This window comes from Chenopodium quinoa, unplaced genomic scaffold (genome assembly GCF_001683475.1).
Source record: "Chenopodium quinoa cultivar QQ74 unplaced genomic scaffold, ASM168347v1, whole genome shotgun sequence".
Taxonomy (NCBI): Eukaryota; Viridiplantae; Streptophyta; class Magnoliopsida; order Caryophyllales; family Amaranthaceae; genus Chenopodium; species Chenopodium quinoa.
Genome location: NW_018745461.1, coordinates 98,544 through 120,684, shown reverse-complemented (window position 1 = coordinate 120,684; position 22,141 = coordinate 98,544). Strand labels below are relative to the sequence as shown.

The 22,141-nt window shown below is 43.0% G+C and overlaps 1 pseudogene; it reads right to left on the bottom strand.

Moving 5' to 3' along the window:
* Positions 1–1,608: 1,608 nt before the first annotated feature.
* Positions 1,609–21,294, bottom strand: LOC110714880 (annotated as a pseudogene).
* Between the last annotated feature and the right edge of the window lie 847 nt (positions 21,295–22,141).

The following is a 22,141-nucleotide window of genomic DNA, read 5'->3' as shown; positions in this document are numbered from 1 at the left end:
CGAAATACTAATGTATGAATCATAGTCAACGTAACTACACTTACATGCCCTCAATCAATTTAATTATGTTGACAACAATATATATTGATAATAAAAATATATAAAAAGAACGTAAACTTCAGTTTACACCATGGTTTCAGTTTGATTCATAAGCATAGTATGAAAACCATCAACGAACACTTAACCAATTTCAATTAGTGATCACAGAATAACAATTAGATACCCAAAAGATGAATTAAAGAATACAAAATCATATCATCAATTCAAAAAAAAAAAAAAAATCAGAATAAAAAAAAAATCCAAAAAAAAAACAAGGGATATATTTAAGGAGAGAACTCTTACTTGAACAATGATAAATTGATAATTGGTGATCAAGAGAACTTTGATGATGGAGGAATTTGATAGGAGATGGAACTTTGATGATGGAGGAATTTGGATGATAAATTCAAAAAGTTGTTTGACGTGATAAATAAGAAAAAGTCAGAAATTTGCCTACACCGCTACTTTTGTGGGATAAAACGCTTGTTATCCTAACGTTTGTGAAAATCTATCCAACCACTACCTCTACCGCTACCCACTACTTACACCGCTGCGTTGCGAAACACTACTAATTATACCTACTAGTGTTTTGACCTAGTCAAAACGCTACCCGCTACTCAAAACGCTACCACCAAACAGGCCCACCGAATTGACACGAGTGGAGCAAAAAAAAAAAAAAAAAAAAAAGTGAAAATAATACCCTTAGTGTTTGAGTTGTTATGTAATTTCTGCCATTTAGAGAAATAAAGCCACGGTTTGATGATGAAATGCTACCTTGAGTTGATTGTGATTTAACTGATTGTTGGGTATGTGTCATTATTTTTATTTAGTTGTACAAAAAAAAAATTAATAATTACTTTATTGGAAAATTTTTAATATCTATCGGCAATCCCCAAACGATAAAAAGTGAAAAGTGAGTCTCCAAACGATGAAAAGTACGGACAGTGAATCCCCTAAAATGCATTTTACTCCAGGGATGGGATAAAAACCATACCCGATTACCCGTCATGGGTGAAGGGGCGGGGGTGGATTTTAAGTTGTACCCGCCCCGCTCCACCCGCTCCATCCCCGCCCCGCTCCACCCGCCCCATCCCCACATCATACCCTCATATATATATGTGTTTAAAACAAAATTATACTTCCTCCGTTCTATTAATATTGCAACAATGGACTTTTTGCACTATTCATCACTCTTGTTTGACCATATAATATGATTTATACATTAAGCAAAATATAGTTATATTCGTCTCATAAAATACTTTCACGATATCAACTTTTTATAATTGGTAATCTTACACAACTATAGATATTTAGCATATAAAATGTGCTTTGGGATGCGTAATTTCCTCCTTGTTGAAGTATTAATAGAACGGAGGAAGTATACTTTTATACTCCGTATCATTTTATAAAATAATTATATGAAATAAAATATTAATTCTAATATTTTGTATTACACTTATTATAAAAAAGACGTGTAATATTAAGAATGTTTATTTTTTAAATTGTAATCCTATTAATTATGATTGTGTATTTGAGAGGATTAGGGGGGTCTTGGGTGGGGATTAGGTGGGGGTGAATATCCAAGTGGGGGGCAATCCAAAACAACCCAGTTCGTGAACTTCTGCACCAAACTCAAGGCACAATATACATTGTCAATCACCATCAGAATAACAAGGTACAATGCCACATGAACCATGTCACACTTGAACAGAGAAATTATGATGTGTACTCAAAAGGCTGTGGGGGTTGAGGTTCCTCATCAACAGCCATGGCAGCCACAGTTCCCTGTTGCACTGGTGCAGTGGACCCAGCAGCAGCATTTGTTGCTGCAGAAGCAGGTGCATCTGTAAGAGACAATACCTCTGGCTCCTCAGGACGCAAATCTTTCAGAAGGACAAAACCAGAGGCAGCCAACTTCACAGGCATATATCTGCTTCCCTCTAAGAACTTGATGAATTTCTCTTGAGCAGGAACTACCCTAGCAGGATTAGTTAAGGTTTCAAAAGAAGGTTCTGGCTCAACCTTTTTTTCTGGCAGATTATCAACCTGCCAATTGCAAGGAAACAAACCACGTCAGATGATCCAGTTACCCATATAAACACTAATGAAGTGTGGAGCATGAATGACATACCAGCATAGAGTCTCCCTCCTCTGTAGACGACTTTCCTTTTCCAGTGGCAGATGTAGAAGCTGAGGGCTCTGAACCAACAGACTTCTCTTTAAGCTCTGTCTCCTTTTTCACTCTAGCTTTGGCTTTTGCTGACGTTGATAATACAGCAGTGGGAAGTTTCACTGCCGATGTAGTGGTGGGTACAGATGTTGGCTTTGGATACTCAAACAAGGAGGGTTTTGCGTGAGACAAAAACTCAAACTTTGGAACTTTCAAGTCATAGTTCAACCCAACAAAAGCTGTAGGGGAGAATGACAAGCTTATGAAATAAATGAGAGGATACCAGTACCAAAACTGGCTAAAAACAGCCAGACCAACCACCGCAGTAATTTTGTCATGTTTTGACTTAGACAGCAGCCTAATTGTCACATTCCTTCCACCCGCATCAAGAATCCCAGATGCCAAAATAGCTCCCATCTTGCTCATGGTATCTTCATGCTTGTCAAGAATTATCTTCTCCAATTGTCGCCTAAAAAAAATACTATATGATAACGGACATGAAACTATGAAAGGACAAAAAAGGAGATGATAGATACAATTATTACCTAAATGTTCCAACACGAGAATCCATAGCCTCAGTAATCTGAACCATAACCATGGCCATAGCAATCAGGGCACCTTGCCAGACAAAATCAACGACATCTGATGTCAAGGGCTCTAATAAAGATATGGCCTCGCTAAGACCAGTGCCGGCACAAGAAATGCCAACTGCCAAGGCTGCACCATATCAAACATGTGGATTGTAGGACTCAGACAGCAGGGACACAATACGAGGTGTCTGTCAAGATAAAACCACTCAAGTGTGAATTTTAACAGAGAATAACAGCTACCAGTACAGACCATAAATCATCAAATTGCTTAATGCTGCAGGTTTATATAATACTACACTTCAATCCCCAAGATATTCAAGACTACCTTATTACCTATTCATTAATATGAACCACCAAAAATATTGAAGCAAATTTTTTTTTTTTTTTTTTTTTTTTTTACACTAGGTCAAGCATGTACAGCATTTGATTATTAAGGATCTAGAATAGATAAAAAAGAACAGAGTTTTAGATTTATTAAAAAAAATAAATAAATAAAAATGGGTACAGCAGACTCTATAAGATTAAGGTATTAATAATACTACTAATCCTGGAGTTTTTAGCTTTGCAAATTGATTATGTTATTCTCGGGATTAGTAAGAAAAGGAAGGACCAACTTGTTAAGTTATTCTTTATGTTTTGCATATAGAACACTTAGACATAAGAGTACAGAGGGCTAGGATATGTATAAATAGTCCACCTTACTGCCCTTTGGTGCTATCCTATAGGGATGTTACCCAATATCAGCATGACTGACTTGATATATGTCTTTACAATGCTCTTCTCAGTAGTATTTATCCTCTATTGTCATACCTTGTTTAAGCAGAATTTTTCGTATCTAAAACAAAGAATCAAGAGAAAAGGTAAAAACCAACCTGTTCTGGTTCAGAATACAAGACAAAACCAAGAGCCAAAACTGCAGTTCACCTAATATCATCACTCACATCCGACACTGCAAAGTGTAGCAGCTGCCGGATGGCCTTGTTATTTGATGTTCCACTGTAAGCCAAAGCCAATGCATACATACCACCATAACGTAGTATAGGATCTTGGTCCCGAGTCATTTGCTCAATAAGTGTGTCAGCTTCCTCCTCTCTTCCATAAACAGTAAGAGCTATACCTAATGCCAATCCCCTGGAAATGCCACATAATCATATGAGAAAAAAGGGATGGATCACCAAATAATACAACAGATACACATCTAGCTTTACCTAATTATCTTCTCATGCTGGGTTTCATGTGCATAAACAAGCATCTCACCGGCCTTCTCACTAGCTGTACCAACCATAAGCAATCCCATGCTGATGCCAGCAGCTTCACCAGCAACAGCGCTATCTGTATAGAGCACATTTTTTATGTCCTCAAATATATCTTCATCTGCTGTTCCAAGAGCTGCTAATCCTAACCCTAAGCAGGCACCATGTTGTATGACCTGTAATGACAAGATTTAAACACAAATGTAGTGTATTTAATCAAACTATACTAAACGGAAAGACAATTACACTTTTATCGAATAAAACACCACACCTCAACATTAGTACTGCGTAGGCTATCACGAAGGAATTGTTTGATACCCTCCCCATGGTTCGCATGGATCAAACCAAGAGCATACAGTGCTCCACCTTCAGAGTATGGACTGCCACCGCCTCCAGCCCCACCCTGTGGCAAGTAAGGTGCCATTAGTGACCGGCCCTGTTGCAAGTGGCCTCTGTGAATAACACCCAATCCAGCAGTTGCACTGAACTTGGCCCAGTTTGTGGCCCTACTTAGCCAGTCCTGAAAAATAAAGTCAAAAACCGTTAAGAGTACAATACTTTCCCATTTTTGCTCCTAATTGCCATTGCCTACTGGGTAAAGATGAAAATATTACCAAATTCTCCCTAAGAAAGGTATCCACTGTAGTACCAGCATGCATAATTGCATTCGCATATATGGTTGCACTATGACAAACACTATTTCTCATCTCAACGGACTGCTTTATGGTCTTGAGAATCAGGAGGTCCGACCTAAATCCCAAAAAAAAAAAAAAAAAAAAAAAGAGAGAGAGAGATTTAAAGCAGAACTTGAGTAAGAAAATACATAAATTTGTTGAACAGTATAGAAATTGCAATGTCGCACTTGTTGTGACTATATAGAAACTGCAGAGTCAGCTGGATGGAAGTCTCTCCAGACAGTATCCCTTTAATTTTGGTCAATCTTTCAGCATATCTAGCTTCAGTAGGATCCATTTCACCCACAACTGTTTCTGAGACGCGAGTCCCTTCATCCATTTGCACATCCTCAGAAGCAATTGTATTTTCAGTCTGAGAGGGCTCTGGTTCCCTGGATATGGGCACCTCTGGAGAAGAAACTTTTGGCCTTGAAAGACGATCCCTCACGTTTAAAAGAAACGCCTGATGCTCATTTTCGACAAGATCAAAAGCTATTTGAAATGAAAGCAAAGTATCTTCCAAATTCTCTGCACGGAGAAGTTTTTCCAGAATGCCGGCAACAACTTCTGGTTGATCCAAAAACATAAGACACTGACAAATGCTCAAATAATCTGGCGATGGCAACTTCTGATACACTCTAACAAGCAGACGAAGCACCTGAAAAGGCAAAACAGGTTAATATATAAAAGTATAAGACAAATGTGGTTCATTTTGGGAATGAGCTATATCTGAAGAATGTAATTCCACGACTAACATTGTAACTGTTGTAAATGCAAAACCATGCAGGCTCAAATTTCACAATATAATAGTAAAAGGAAAAAATGCATAATATATTTAATAATCACGAAGCATGAGAATTCTAATTCGAAAAACTGTGGTTCATTTGTGTCTCCGTTCATGAAAAATCTTCCAATTAGGCTTTGGCATGCATATTAAGGAATTTAGTAGGGTGGGTTGAATAGGAAAATTTTCTATTATAAGTAACAAGAAGATTGTACGTGGACAAAGAGAGTATTTTTTAGATTCTAACTCTAGTCATCATACATACATTTAATAATACAATTAATAAATGCTTTTAATAGTCCTACTTATATTCTAATATCAGTTTGCCTATGTATGCCCATTGACACATGTCAAGTTACAAAAAGTACTCCCTCCGTTTCATAATGTTAGTCCCATTTTGACTTTGCACGATACTCCCTTCGTTTCGAAATAATCGCAACACTTTCCTTTTACATCCGTTTTATAATAATTGCAACACTACTTTAATTGGTAAGGGTCCATTACTATTTTATTATTTCTCTCTCCTACCAACTCCACTTATACTCTCTCCCACTAACAATTAAATATATCCCCACTAACAATACTTTATAATATAAAATTCACTTTTGGTCCACACACTATAATTTTCATTAAACTTTGTGCAACACCTAGCGTTGTGATTAATACGAAACGGATGGAGTATTTAAGATGCTCCTTTGACCATCATTATCTTTAATTATATATCAACAATAATTATAAAAAATTTGAGATTATGAAACTACACATTGAGACAAATCTAATAATACATCACATGACTATATTTTTTGTATATATTAATGTAAATTTTTGGTCAAAGTTTTACAAGTTTGAATATAAAAAATTAATATGGGACTATCAAATTGAAACGGAGAGAGATAATATTTTCTGCAATTATTTTTATCATTATACAAACCTGGTGAATAACAATAAGACCGATATGCTAGAACAAGAAACATACTTGCCACATTAGGTATGCATGCAATGGTAACATTTCTGCTTTTTGTGTGGATTTTAAAGCACGGAAAATGACAGATTTCTTCATCCCCTGGATTTTTTTGGGTTAAAAGATCTGACAGATGGTAATTTTTAAAGGCAATGCAAAAGAGAAGGTGATTCAAAGTTGTCATTTTCTTTGGTGGTGTTTTGTACTGAAAACTTGGAAAGCTCTTATATTGGATTAATTAAGATAAACCTATTCAAGTGATGTGAGTGTGGTGCGGGGGTCGAAATGGACAGCAGAATGGCAGGGGAAGGAGCTAGGGAGAATGAACACTTCAAAAGTGAAAACAAAAGCATGACCATAACCTTAGGCACAAGAGCATGGGCTGAGAACTAAATTGACATGCTCAATAAAAAATTAATAATGTACAATTATCTATTCTACAAGAAACAATTATACTAAAATAAAATGAGCGTTCACTTCCCCACCCCAGCTCATTCCCAAAAGGAACAGGGGCAGTGGTGATCAAGAATGTGTTTATATGTGGCAGTGTCGCACTGTATTACAGAAAAACACACGCACATTCAAACTATATGTCTTACTATATGTCTACCTAATACGTTTAAAGACGAAAAATTGTGATTAAAAAGAAAAGCACTCTGCAATACGTCATTCATCTAAAGCTATTTCCCAATGTAATGATTATGACCCATGGCAACAATTCTAATTATTTATAATCCAGACAACATAAGATTAAACAGCCCTTTACAGATGGAAATCACTACAGTTTGCAGCTACAGTTTGCGCCATGATTCTGTAAAACTAGTTGTTTCTCTAGTCTTCTCAATAGCCAGAATTTCCAAACCATTAAACAGGCAGGCAAGGTGCAACAGACTATGGAAGTATGGAGCAAGAAAGATGTATTAACTGGCCCCATTATGACAATCCCAATCACCATTTCATGCAGAGCATATAATGAAAAATAATAACAAGTTCATAAAGCACAATCTAATATGCTAAAGTCCAAGTTTTGGTATGACAAGCATGAAAAATTTCTCACCTCCTGCCGATATCCTCTACGACTAACATAGGAATGGGAAACATTAATGCAGTATGACAGACTTCCAGGAGCATTATCACTCCTCATTATTGCCTCCTCAAGTTTATCTAATCTTCGGCACTCAATTGCCATTCCCATAGCTTGCTGATACCTTCCATCTAAAATGCACCTAATATGAAAATGTGCATTTAATTAGAAACAGCATGCCATTGAGGCATAGAGTGTAATATGCACAAAAAGTAAAATTCATACTTCTCCAACATTCTCTCCACGATTGCCTCTAGCCTGGGATCAATGTTGACAGCTTCTTCCTTTGACTCTGCTGCTTTATTTCTAAGACTAGCATACTCATCAATGGCTTTGTCTGAAAGAATGAATTAGCTTTAATCAAGGGCTAGTCAAGTTCCACCAATATCCAACAACATTTTATGATTTACTGATGATAGCCATTAGTCACCAAGAATCATTACTACATACTCCCTCCGTCTCTTTTTTATAGTCTCTTATGGTATTTTTCACGGGAATTAATAAATACAAATAAGAATAGTTTAAGTACATTGAAAAAGTAAATTGACGTTGAATATGCACAAAAGTAGAGAGAGAAAGTAATAAAAGTACATGGGAAAACAAAATTTACATGGGAAATTTAAATTTGCACAAATATTGTTGCAAATTGGAAGGAATTTTAGTAAAAAATTAATATTAATGGTTGTTGGAAAAACCAAATAGGGTGAATATTGTGGGACTAAAATTTGCCTATAAGGGATTATCAAAAGGGAACGGAGGGAGTATAAGAGAAGCATAATTACCGAGAAGGGTCCTAACATAATCAGAATCCTCAGAAACATCAAATAATGGCCCAGCTCCCAGTGCATATGCCAAAGAATCATTCAGTTCACCCAAAAAATAGAAAACCTGCAAAGAGAGCAAACATTTAAAAAGTTTTATTTAAAAATAATACTTGTTTGTAAAATCTAAATTTCACCGGAACACAACCAGAAAATAGACAGCGTAAACATATCATTGTGTTTCGGATTGAATGAAATAGACATATGATTGTGCTTCTACCAATTTGGGGATTGAATAAAATAGAGAAGCATAAATGGATCTATACCCTTCTAACAAAATCAGAAGATGCATAATAAACTATGTTAAGATTGAAGATTTACCTTAGAGACAACTAATCCGGCCAGAGGTCGCTGAGAGAATTCTTCATCTTCATACAAACTTTCTCTGAAATAATACGTAAAAATTAGTGTTTGGATCCAATTTAGTCCAATTGGGCCTAGGCATTAAATGATCCAATTAAAAGCCCAAGGTCAAGGTTCATCTCTCCAATTGTGCTAAAGTCAAAGATCAGTCCTCAAGGCAAGCCAATTGGGCTAAGGCCCAACTTCTCCATATATGCAAAGGTATAAAAGTCATCAATATTACATTTGTACATTCACAAAAGCAAAGCCTCAAGCAATTAATTCTCTTGCATAGTGTTCTCTTTCTACACACTGTACTGACTTTAGCATCGGAGGGGCCTTCCTCGGCAACACCCCCGAGGCTAGTTTACGTGTGTTTACTGTGCAGGAAACCTTCGGCCCAACATTATTTGGACCGAATCCAGTCTTCTCCACTTCATCGGACCTTCGACAAGGTCCCATTGTTTTCACCCGAAACAATTTGGCGCCGTCTGTGGGGAGGACTTTCAAAAATCTTTAAGCCAAATTTCTAACCAAGATCATCTTGCAATTATCTTAGTAGCAATGGCTAAGAACCGCAAGAGAAAAGGCCTCCGTCAAGGAGCAGGCGAAAAGCCTAAAACCCCTACACTATCACCCTCGCCGGACCGGAACTCTCCCAAGGGTGCCAGCTCGGGGGGAGGATCATACAGGGAGGATTCCCTTTCTCCCGTAATTCATAACTCTCATCATAGGCCGAGTCACTCTCGGTCTAGCAGGGGTGAGTCCGATCATAGGACACATTCGGTGCCCCAAAGCCAACCATCGAATGTGCGCTCTCATTCCCATACTCGGCCGAGGACCCCTTTGACGGGGCCCAGCTCGGAGGAGGTGGCAAGAGCGCTAACAGTGCTCATGGAGGAAAGAGGGCATCAACGGAGGAAGCTAGACCATGATGGTGGGAAGCTTCCTTCCTTCCGGGAACTGGAAGAGTGGGAAGAGGATACCTGGAAAACTGAAAAAGAGAGGAAAAAGAACCCTCAATTTTTCAAAGGATCCTCATCCTCCCGATGAGAAACGCATAAGAGCAGCAGCTCAGCTTCTCGGCCAGAATCTACTCACCGAGAACAACCTGAGACTGTTCGCCGAAGCGTCCTCGACCGACTCGGCGGCAAGGAACCGAGCGTGCACAGTCGCCTCTCGTTCCCTGCGGCCGAGGCCCAGACTTCCCAGCCAGGGACGAAAACCACTCCTACCTCTCTAAGAGGGCGGAGCGCGGTCCCTTCGGCCAGGAACAAGGGTAAGGCCGTTATGCTACCCGCCAGTTCGCCATTCGAGCAATGGATACTGGAAGAGCACGTGCCCACGGTTAAAATACCGTCGCACATCACATATGACGGGACCTCGGATCCGAAGGACCACGTGGCCTCGTATGAGACTCATATGCATCTTTGCCCCAGATCCGAAGCGACTTGGTGCAAATATTTCCCAACCACTCTCAAGGGGGTCGCGCGTGCGTGGATCTCCAAGGGAGTAAAGCAAGGCTCCATAACAGGGTGGGATGATCTGTCCTCCAAATTTAGGAGCAAGTTTTCCACGACAAACCGCCGAGAGAAGACTACTGCAGAACTCATGAGTCTGCAACAGGGGGAAACCGAAAGCCTCCGAGACTATCTGACCCGTTTCAGTAACGAGTCATCCAGCGTCTCTCAGCTGGACCAGGGGCTAGCCGTTTTTCCAATGCAGAATGGCCTTCAGCCCGGGAAGTTCCTAGACTTCATGGTCATGCATACCCCGCAGACCTTGGAGGAAGCTCTGAATGCCTCGGATAAGTTCATCCGAGCCGAAGAATGGAACAAAGCGAAAACCCAACCTCAATTCGGGGGAGGGAAACAAAAACAAATACCCTTGTCTGAAGGCCAAGGCCATAAGGCAAAGGGAAAGTCAAAGGCCTCGGAGCAATCTTCGGCCAGCGACCCAAAGAAAGAAAAATCTACCTCATACACAAGCAGATACGAGTCCTACACTCCGCTCTCTCTTCCACGCGCCAAAATTTACAGCGTGACGAAGGAGGAGCAGAGTTACCGAAAGCCGAGACCACTCCCAGAGTGGTATCAGCGAAAAAATAAAAATCAGTGGTGCGAGTTCTACGAATCTCCGGGACATAACACTGAGGAGTGTATCCAGCTGAAGGACCAGATCGAGGACATGGTCCGGAAGGGATACTTGAAAAAATACATCGCGGATCACCGCGAGAAAAAGGAGGCCGAGAAGTCAGCAAAGGACTCTCGGCAAGACCTCGACTTCCCCCGGAAGAACAGTAAAAATGCGGAGGGAAAATTCTCTCCGATCAATGTTATCTCGGGAGGAATATGCTCTCGGAGGGAGCACAAGCGACACCTTAGGGCTTTGACTCACCAGGTGAACAACGCTGACATTCAGTCTCCCCAATCGCCGGTGCCGAACATGACGTTCACAGCCGCCGACTGCCGGGGGATAACGTTCCCTCACGAGGATCCGTTGGTGATCATCGCCACGGTGGCCAACCACGACGTCAGTAAGGTCCTTGTTGACGGTGGCAGCGGAGTAAACATTCTGTTCCGAAAGGCCTACAATCAAATCAAGCTGAAGCCCAAGCACCTTACGCCGGTACCCTACCCGGTATCCGGGTTCAACGGGGCTTCAACTTATCCAGATGGGAAGGTGACACTTCCTATCACCATCGGCTGCGATGAGGCAGCCAGGAACGTCATGATTGAATTTTTGGTCATTGACACTCCTTCAGTGTACAACGTGATTTTGGGGAGACCCATAATTCATGAGATCCAAGGGGTCGTCTCAACTTATCATCAGCTGATGATTTACGTCTCGGACGCTGGCTTCCCCGAAAGGATATAGGGCAACCAAAAGGACGCCCGAAGGTGCAACTACCTCAAGCCATCCAGTAGTCGCCCAAATGACGACAAGGATGAGGAGGAGAAAGAAAAAGAAAGAGAGCCAAGCACAAAAAAGCCGAAAGGCCTAAGTGCTTCGGCCCAAGGATCTGTACCCAGAGGTAAAGGGCCCGAAAGGGAAAAGGCTAGCTCTTCAGATGAACAGCAAGACTCAGAGAGCCAGCCGAAGAACAAAAAGACTGGGACACCTGCTGACATAGGCAGCAGGCCAGATTCTGAAGAGTCCAGTCCATCAGCAATGGACATGGACCAACAGACTGAAACAGTTGAGTTGGCCGAAGGAGACGTTGAGAAATGTGTAACAATCGGGATGGACCTTGATCCGAACACCCGTTGTGAACTTATTCAGCTCCTTCGGGACAACATAGATGTGTTTGCTTTCTCGGCAGCTGATATGTCCGGGATAAGTCCAGACCTCATCTCCCATAAGCTTAATGTTGACCCAACGTGTCGACCAATTAAGCAAAAGAAGCGGAATTACTCCGCTAATAAGAACTGAGACATCGCAGCCGAGGTCAAAAAATTGCTGGAGGCAGGCTTCATCGAGCCTTGCCAATATCCAGAATGGCTGGCAAATGTGGTGATGGTTCAGAAGGCCAATGGTACCTGGAGGATGTGCGTTGACTTCACGGACCTAAATAAGGCTTGTCCGAAGGATTTCTATCCCTTGCCGAGGATCGATCAGCTAGTCAATTCGACAAGTGGCCATGCCTTGCTTAGTTTCATGGACGCATTCTCGGGGTATCATCAGATCTTCATGCACCCCGACGATCGAGCAAAGACGGCATTCGTCACGAACGCTGGGGTGTACAATTACAAAATGATGCCCTTCGCATTGAAAAGTGAGGGGGCAACCTATCAAAGGCTGGTGGATCAAGTTTTTGCCGATCAAAAGGGCCGAAACATGGAAGTCTATGTCGACGATTCGATCGTCAAAAGCAAAAAATCTGAGGACCATGTTAAGGACCTGGCTGAAACTTTCGCCACCTTAAGAAAGCATCAAATGAAGCTGAATCCGAAGAAGTGTGTCTTCGGCGTGAAGTCAGGGAAATTCCTTGGGTTCATAGTCAGCAAGAGGGGGATTGATGCCAATCCCTCCAAAGTCAAAGCAGCGCTCGACCTTCCTGAGCCGAAAACAAAGCGGGATGTTCAGCGGCTCACCGGAAGAATGGCAGCCCTCTCGAGGTTCATTTCCATAGCTTCGGATAAGGGGTTACCTTTCTTCAAAGCCCTGAAACTCCCGAAAACAAAAGAGCTCGTTTGGGAGGAAGAGCAAAACGACGCCTTTAAACAGCTTCGGGAGCATCTGGCTAGCCCAGCAGAAGGAGAAACTTTGTACCTGTATGTGGCCGTTAGCCCAGCCACCATCAGTGCAGTACTGCTGAAGGAAGAAAGCAAAAGTCAGCAACCGATCTACTTTGTCAGTCATACACAGACGAATGCCGAGACTCGCTACCCTCTACTCGAGAAAGTCGCTTTCGCGGTAGTAGTAGCTGCTCGGAAGCTGAGGCCCTATTTTGATTGCCATCAGATAGTGGTCTTAACTGATCAGCCGTTGGAAAAAGTTCTCGGCAAGGTTGAAAAATCTGGTAGGCTAGCCAAGTGGGCTTTTGAGCTCACCGAATTCAGCATCAGCTACCGTCCGAGGGCTGCCATTAAGGCTCAAGCTCTAGCGGATTTCTTGGCCGAATGCTCATACCAAGAAGCGTTAGACAATGAAAAGAAAGTCTGGACCGTGTTTACGGATGGATCTTCCACCGAAAACGGTTCGGGGGCAGGAGTAGTGATAACTTTTCCCGAAGGCAAATCCTTCGAGTATGCACTAAATTTTTTTTTAAGGCCTCGAACAACGAAGCCGAATATGAGGCAGCAATCGCCGGCCTAGAATTGTGCATCTCCCTGGAAGCCGATCATGTCTGCCTGAAAACAGACTCTCAGCTAGTTGCATATCAGATTAGCGGCAGCTACGAGACCAAAGAGCCCTCCATGATAGCTTATCTTGCCAAGGGGTCAGAATACTCAAGCCGATGCACTCTCCAAACTTGCCAGTTCAACTCTTACCGAGCTGAACAGATATGTATATGTAGAAGTGCGTCGAGAGAGAAGTGTCGACGAAGCACCTGAAGTGTGTTGCGCTGACCCTGAGCCTAGTTGGATGGACCCCATCCTAGCTTTCAAACTTTGGGGAGAAACTCTCGAAGATAAAGCTTTGGCCTCCAAGATGAAGAGAACCAGCTCAAGGTTCATTGTCTTCAGGGGGAACTTCTGAAAAAGTCCTTCTCAGCCCCATTGCTGAAATGCGTGGGACCAACAGATGAAGATTATATCCTACGGGAGGTTCACCTCGGCATCTGGGGAACCACATTGGGGGAAGGACCTTAGCCCACAAGGCATTGAGGGCTGGATATTACTGGCCCACCATGATCGCAGATGCTAAGGAGATGGTCCGGAAATGCGAAAAATGTCAAAAATACGCTCCAGTTATCCACCAGCCAGCAAGGGATCTTCAGCCGATCCTTAATCCACTCCCGTTTGCCCAATGGGGACTGGATATACTAGGACCATTTCCAGAGGCTGTGTACCAGAAAAAATGGCTGATAGTTGGTGTTGACTACTTCAGTAAATGGATCGAGGCCGAAGCAGCCTCGAACATTACAGAGCAAACTGTCAGAAAATTTATCTGGCAGAATATCATCACTCGTTTTGGCATCCCGAGAGTATTTGTCTTCGATCATGGGAGACAATTTGATAACTTACCACTGAAGCGGTATACAGATCAGTTCGGCATCAAACTGGCATATTCAGCGGTATGCCACCCGCAAAGTAACGGACAAGCCGAAGCTGCAAATAAACAGATCCTAAATGCCCTCAAAAAGAGGGTGGAATATCAAAAGTCCAAGTGGCTGGAGGAGCTCCCTGGAACCCTTTGGTCCCTTCGGACAACTGAAAAAGAGGCAACGGGCTATTCACCTTTTGAACTGGTCTATGGTGCCAAAGCCGTTCTTCCAGTGGAAATTGGCTCTGAGAGCCTACGAGTGCACCACTTCTCGGCTGAGAATGAGCGACTGATGAGGGAATCTCTCGATTTCCTCGACAAAGTAAGAGACTCAGCCCGAGACAGAATGGCTGCTTATAAGCAGAGAATCAGCAAATTTTATAACCGAAGGGTCCATGCAAGGCCTCTTAAAATTGGAGACCTTGTCCTTCGGAATGCTGTTGCAGTTCAGAAAGGCCGAATCCATGGGAAACTCTTTGCTGCATGGGAAGGGCCTTATGAAATCTGTGATGAGCTTCAGCCAGGGACATACCGACTTCGGCAGTTGGATGGAACTGAGTTGAAAAATCACTGGAACGCTGATGTACTGAAAAAATATCATGTGTAAACCCTTCGGGGCAGAACAATCTTTGTAAGTACATTTTGAACTAATGAAAGGCCTTGGAGCCGCCATTTATATAAATATTTGCAACTTTTTATCCTTTCAAAGTTTTCTCGGTTCTATCTACTCTTTAAGGGTTTTTTATTCAGCCTCGTCTGAAACCTTCGCCTTCGGGTAACTGGGTTTCAGATTGCTGACAAAACTCGTCTTTTTAAAGAACACTGGTCTTTCAGCTGAAGTCAAACTTTAGTAAGACTTGTTCTCCAAAGACATGAGTCCATGGACAATTCTGGGATGTTGCCTTAACTGAGCCTTGTATCCCAGAAAGCCATTATCCGAAACATTGCCTTCAGTTGGCCCTGTGTTTCGGATATCCATTTTTCAATGATAGACAGAAAATCAAGGATAACAGCAACTGTTGGAAATTGTTTATTCAGCCTCGTCTGAAACCTTCGCCTTCGGGTAACTGGGTTTCAGATTGCTGACAAAACTCGTCTTTTTAAAGAACACTGGTCTTTCAGCTGAAGTCAAACTTTAGTAAGACTTGTTCTCCAAAGACATGAGTCCATGGACAATTCTGGGATGTTGCCTTAACTGAGCCTTGTATCCCAGAAAGCCATTATCCGAAACATTGCCTTCAGTTGGCCCTGTGTTTCGGATATCCATTTTTCAATGATAGACAGAAAATCAAGGATAACAGCAACTGTTGGAAATTGTTTATTCAGCCTCGTCTGAAACCTTCGCCTTCGGGTAACTGGGTTTCAGATTGCTGACAAAACTCGTCTTTTTAAAGAACACTGGTCTTTCAGCTGAAGTCAAACTTTAGTAAGACTTGTTCTCCAAAGACATGAGTCCATGGACAATTCTGGGATATTGCCTTAACTGAGCCTTGTATCCCAGAAAGCCATTATCCAAAACATTGCCTTCAGTTGGCCCTGTGTTTCGGATATCCATTTTTCAATGATAGACAGAAAATCAAGGATAACAGCAACTGTTGGAAATTGTTTATTCAGCCTCGTCTGAAACCTTCGCCTTCGGGTAACTGGGTTTCAGATTGCTGACAAAACTCGTCTTTTTAAAGAACACTGGTCTTTCAGCTGAAGTCAAGCTTCAGTAAGATTTGTTCTCCAAAGGCATGAGTCCATGGACAATTCTGGGATATTGCCTTAACTGAGCCTTGTATCCCAGAAAGCCATTATCCGAAGCATTGCCTTCAGTTGGCCCTGTGTTTCGAATACCCATTTTTAAGAAATAAAGAAATTGTTTATTCAGCTGAAGCCATACTTCAATTTCTGGGGGGGGGCAAGAAGCACTACCAGTGCAAGTTCATGTTCAGCAGAATTGAAGAAACAGTAAAGCATTCAAAAACAAAGCAGCTGAAGAAAAGAACATCAAATTAATAATTCATGCTCAGAAATTGAGCTACAAGTTCAAATAAGTTAAAAAACTATATCGGCAGCCGCCCACAAGCGGAAAATAACAGCTGCCGAAATACGTACAGAAGCAAAAAAATAAACTGTTTTGTACGACAAGGCAAGCTGAAGCAAAAAACAAACAAGGCAAAAATTCAGAAAGCGGCAAGTCTAAAGTTGAGCGCATGATGAACCGCAAGATTCTGAAGACGACTGCCCGAGTTCCTATGCTTCAGCCCGAGGATCAGACTGGTCAGCATTGTTGGGCCCCATGGTGGTCTCAGCCCCAGCAGCAGAAGAAGCAGGCTTTGCACTCTGTCGAGCCTCCCTTTCCCTCTGTTCAGCCTCCAACTCCATTCTCTCAGCTTCTTCTTCGGCTTCCTCAGCCTTAAGGATTTCAGCTTCGACTGGAGTTGCATACTTCATATGAGGGTCTTCGGGATCCTGGACCCATTCAGCACATTTGGACCAGTCCAACTTCGGCTCAGCATGAAGGCAGACTCTTCGGCACACTCTGAACCCGTTTCTGAAACCCATTTCATATTCTTCCTGGGTATAGACACGGGCTTTGAGTAGAGCCTCAGCATCATCCAACTTCTTCTTTGTCTCCTCCAAGTCTTCCTTGGATTTCTTCAGCTCATCGGCGAGCTTGGAGGAGGAACCTTTCAGCTCATTCAGCTCCTGCTGAACTTGGGAAGCCTCTGTCTGAGCCTGGGCCACTGCTTCTTTTTTGGCCATCAGCTGATCCTCAGCTTCTTGGAGCTTAGCTCTCTGAGCTTCAGCAGCAGCAGCAGCCTCTGTGAGTTAGACATCCCTGGCTTGGAGCATCTCTTCAGCAGCCATTCTGCTGGCTTCAAGAGCTTCTAGCTGTTGCTGCACTTCAGCTTGTGCAGCAGCTCCTTCCTAGATTCAGCTCTCAAAGGTAGCCTTGAATTTGGAGATGTCCACTCCCATGTGCTCTTGGAGGAATTTTTCCCCTTCCATCAGTGGGGGAAAAACTTCCTTCTCCATAGCATCGCAGAAGGTTTTGAGGGCTTCAGCAGCTTTTTTCTCATATTCTTCACCCTTCTGCTGCTTCTCTTCAGCTGCTGCTTGCTTCAGCTTAGCAAGCTTTAACTCCTCTTTGGCTACCTTTTTGTCGTGCTCGGCAGCGTCCACCCTATCTTGTAGGGTATCTATCAGCTCTACAGTGAGAGTCTGATTGTGCACGAACTGAAAATAGGAGCACAAGTTAAAATAAAAAAAATAATAATAATGATAATTGAAGAGCTGAATTTTAAAGGAGATAAAGGCAAGGAAAATTACCTGCATCATCAGCAGTTGGTTAGACCTGGCTGGGTCAGGAACTGATCTGCTAGATTCGCCCATCCCAGCAGTGGCCTTCAGCGACCAGATTCTTGCCCTATCTACTTCGGACATGCCAGCAAAATCGCCGAAGTAGGCTGCAGCACCTTCTCGGTTCTGACCCCATATAAGGTCCCAGATGTGATCTGGGATTGGAATTCGAGGGGCCGAGAAACCCATTTCTCCAGATTGCAGAGTCTGGAAGGAAGGAAAGGATGACGATGGAGCTTCTTTAACTTTGGATGGCTCAGCATCCTCCTTCTTCTCAGAAGAGTCAATTATTATGACTTCTTCTTCTTCTTCAGGGGTGAGGACAAAGGCCTCAACCTCTCTTGCAATGTATGTCGTGAAACCCTCAGCACTGGGCATCACGACATCCTCATTCTTTTGCTCAGCAGCACTCTCTTGAACTTCTTCTTGGACCCTTCCCTTAGGTTCGGGAGTTTTCTGATCCACCTCCATCTCGGGAGGTGGCGGAGGGGTCTTTGGAGGTGATTGAGGTGGTGGCCGGGGAACCCTCGGCGATCCATTGCCTTCCTCGGGTTCCCTTATTTCGACGCCGATGGTCATCGGCCTCCACTGAAAGTCATGGGGGCCGATGATGGCCATTCTTCGGCGCCTTTTCTGAAGCGACTACTCGTCCATGTCTGAGTCTGAGGACTCTTCTTGTATCTGGTCTTCGGGACGAACAGGGGATTTCCCTTCTCTGTGTCTATTACTCTCTTCAGACTGTAAAAGACAGGGGGGAGGAAGAATGTGAGTAAAAAAACAACAAAAACAACAAAACAACAAACAGAAACAGACAAAATTAAGTCTGAAAGCTCACCGAGGTCTTCAGCAAAGCCTCGTCTTCTTCAGCTGCCCTAGCTGCAGCTTCTTCTTCAGCACCCCTGGAGGACCCTTCTCCTCCTTCACAAGCTTCAATAACCCGTGCAACCTCTTTGGCCGTACGGGCAGCTTCAGCTTCTTCGTCCAGCAGCTGAAACCAGGGATCTCCCTTCTTCCACCAAGGCTTCTGCCTCTGATACAGAGCAACAGCCTCAATTTGGAAGTGGGAAGAGTCTAGATGAACTTCTCTATGCCTCGGTTCAGTGATAGAGGGGGCCCGATCAGTTACAACTCGTTCTCGGTTGACGCCAAGACGAGCGTAGTTAATGTCGACGTTGGTCTCGTCCCGCTCTGAAAAAGAAAATGGGAAAGGTCAGTTCAGTTAGGTTGGCACAGCATAAAAAAGCGAAGTGAAAGAGGAGAAAAAGAGATAATTAAAAGGCCTCGGCCCCAGCCGAAGAAGCTTACCATCCTTAAACTTTCGGCTGAGGCCGACAGCTGCTAGCATGTTCTCTTGGAAAACATAATGCGTATCGGGGAGCCAAGTCTCCGGGATATGCTGCATTCGGCCGCTGCCCCCCCGGTTCGGCAGCTTGCCGAAGATATTCTATTGATTAAGGTTCGGATCTGGGCCGTTATCTGCGGGGGGACCTAAACTTCCCATGTCGGGATCAGGCTCAGCAAGGTACCGGGGAGCGCTGAAGACGCAAGGGTGGCCCGGGTCCGTGGGTGCCCTAACCCAAATCCATTGACCTCTTCAGTCCTTGTCTGAAGAGTCGTTCGGCCACATGGTTAGGTACTGGGGCCGAGACTCAATCCGATACCACCCAGAACCATGACTTCCGTGCCCACTTTGATTATTTGGCACTAGCCGATGAAGCTTTTTGAAGCAGTGCAGGTTCGGCACATACCTGAAGAACTTGCAGACCCATAAGTATGTCATCACCCTTCGGATGCTAATAGGAGTTAGCTGACATAGGGAAATATTGTAATGGATCAGCAAGTCTCGGACGAATACGTCCAAAGGGAACCTCAGCCCGTACTGAAGTTGTCTTGTGTACACCCCCACATACCCCGGGGGTGGACGATGGATTCTATCGGATGCCACGGGCATTCGGCACCAATACCCATCAGCTTCAAGGATGTCGTAATGCAACTCAATTTGTTCGGCAAACCGATACTGTTCGGCATCCTCCCACTCTGAAAACCCGGGAAGGATATCCCAAATGACAGCGGGAACTTCATCGTCCCGCCCAGAAGCGCTCGGCCCCTCCGTTCTCTGAGGAGGAGCCGAGGAAATTGGAGTCGCCCTAATCCCTTCAGCAGGGTCAGACTCTGCTCTTTGTCCATTCCAGGTCCCAATCCTGTTCCTGGGATCGGGAATTGGCCTTGCTCTTCTTGGAGCACGGGCTCTACCCCTAACTCCTCTCGCCATTGATAATTTCGAAGAAAAAAGTCGAAAAAAAGGGAAGGAGTTCAAATTCGAAGAAAAATAAACTAAAGTCAAAGGAAATTACCTTAATCTGAAGCGAAAGTTGCCGATTTACCAATTGGTAGTGGCGAGTCTCAGTTTCTAAGCTTAATGCTCGGGGAATTTGCGAGTTATGATGCAGGTTCTTGGGTTCTCTCGAGAATTCTGGGTTTGCGTTGGTGAATAAGTGAGGAGAGATGACGCGCCTCTAATTATATCTCCAGAAATGGGAATACGGGGAGTCCGCGTTTCAATTTCTCTTAAATACCCCACTAAGTAACCGTTAAACACACGACCTTGCGATTAAACTGCCCATTATCCGTCCAACTTCCACAATTATCCGCCTTAACTGTTGTTATCTCATTATTACGGTTTAATTACGGTTTAATTACGGTTTAAATTCAAATTTTTGGATTAATTAAATCATTCACTTCCCTCCTTTTCTGATTAAATCAAACCCGACCCGTCATCCTTCCAAATCGGGTCTGGGGGGCAAGTTGTTTGGGTCCAATTTAGTCCAATTGGGCCTAGGCATTAAATGATCCAATTAAAAGCCCAAAGTCAAGGTTCATCTCTCCAATTGTGCTAAAGTCAAAGATCAGTCCTCAAGGCAAGCCAATTGGGCTAAGGCCCAACTTCTCCATATATGCAAAGGTATAAAAGCCATCAATATTACATTTGTACATTCACAAAAGCAAAGCCTCAAGCAATTAATTCTCTTGCATAGTGTTCTCTTTCTACACACTGTACTGACTTTAGCATCGGAGGGGCCTTCCTCGGCAACACCCCCGAGGCTAGTTTACGTGTGTTTACTGTGCAGGAAACCTTCGGCCCAACATTACTTGGACCGAATCCAGTCTTCTCCACTTCATCGGACCTTCGACAAGGTCCCATTGTTTTCACCCGAAACAATTAGAATTTCAAGTAGAATAGTTAAGCAAACGGAAACGAAAAGAATGAACCCTAATAAAATGAAAGAAAAAAAAAGGAGTAAGAGAAATACATGAGAGGAATGCTAGTGGAGATCTCTGGCCACAAGAATTGGGCGTAAACGTTGAGATTGGAGAGAGCATGAAGCTTCAGAGCAATTGAATTCTCGCTCAGCATAGCCAGCATTGTTCCTGCCGAACTCACCAAGGTCGCCATTGAAATTCAATTCAGAAACCCTAACCCCCAAATTCACCAAACAAACAGCAGAAAATCAAGAAACCAACTATACTCAACAAGCCGACTATATTCCAAACTTCACTAATCCAAGGTTATCAAGGTGAATTTTGATGCGCATTTGGCTAGCAGAGCTATGTGAGTCTTGGTGATGCGCGTGATCAGCAGGGGAGCCTCTTGTGGGCTGCTGTTCGAAGGTTGGGTGTTGATAGAGTGTGGCTGCAAGGTGATGCGGCAATTAGCGGCATCGGTTATCAAGCTAATCACTGACGACAAGGCTCATGGTTTCTCACATAAGTGGCTTGTGTATGATGATATCAAGAATTTTTCGAATTGGTTCGATGTCTTTATTGTTTTTCATGTGAAAAAGGGTAGGTAATATGGTAGTTCATTTAACAGTTTGGTTAGGGGTTTAATCCCCACTAGAGGTACTATGAGGATGGGGATTCCTTACCCTACCCTCCTCACTCTCAAAATGTCTAGCTCGCAAATACCGACCAAAAAAACCTTGAAGGTTGAGGTTCAGTCGGGTGCTTCTCCTTACATTAAAACAAATTAAAAAAAAAATAACACGGAACTTGTTTGTATTAACCAAAGTTATCAGAATCGTGATTGAGGTTAAAATCGGTTAACGGTTAAGAATCGGTATCGATTTCACTAATTCTAACCGTTACATTGGGATATAGCTTTAGATTGGTATTAACTCTTTCTCCCAAAGTATCATTTTTTTTTTGACAAGAAGAGAAAGAATTTCATTAATGAAAGATAGCCAAACGACACTTACAAACAATTCCGAGGAAATCTAAAATTCCAATACAAATACAATTCACCTTAGAACTAGTTACATTGCAGATTTGATCAACGATCGCCTTTATAAAAATCTTCATCTGAAGC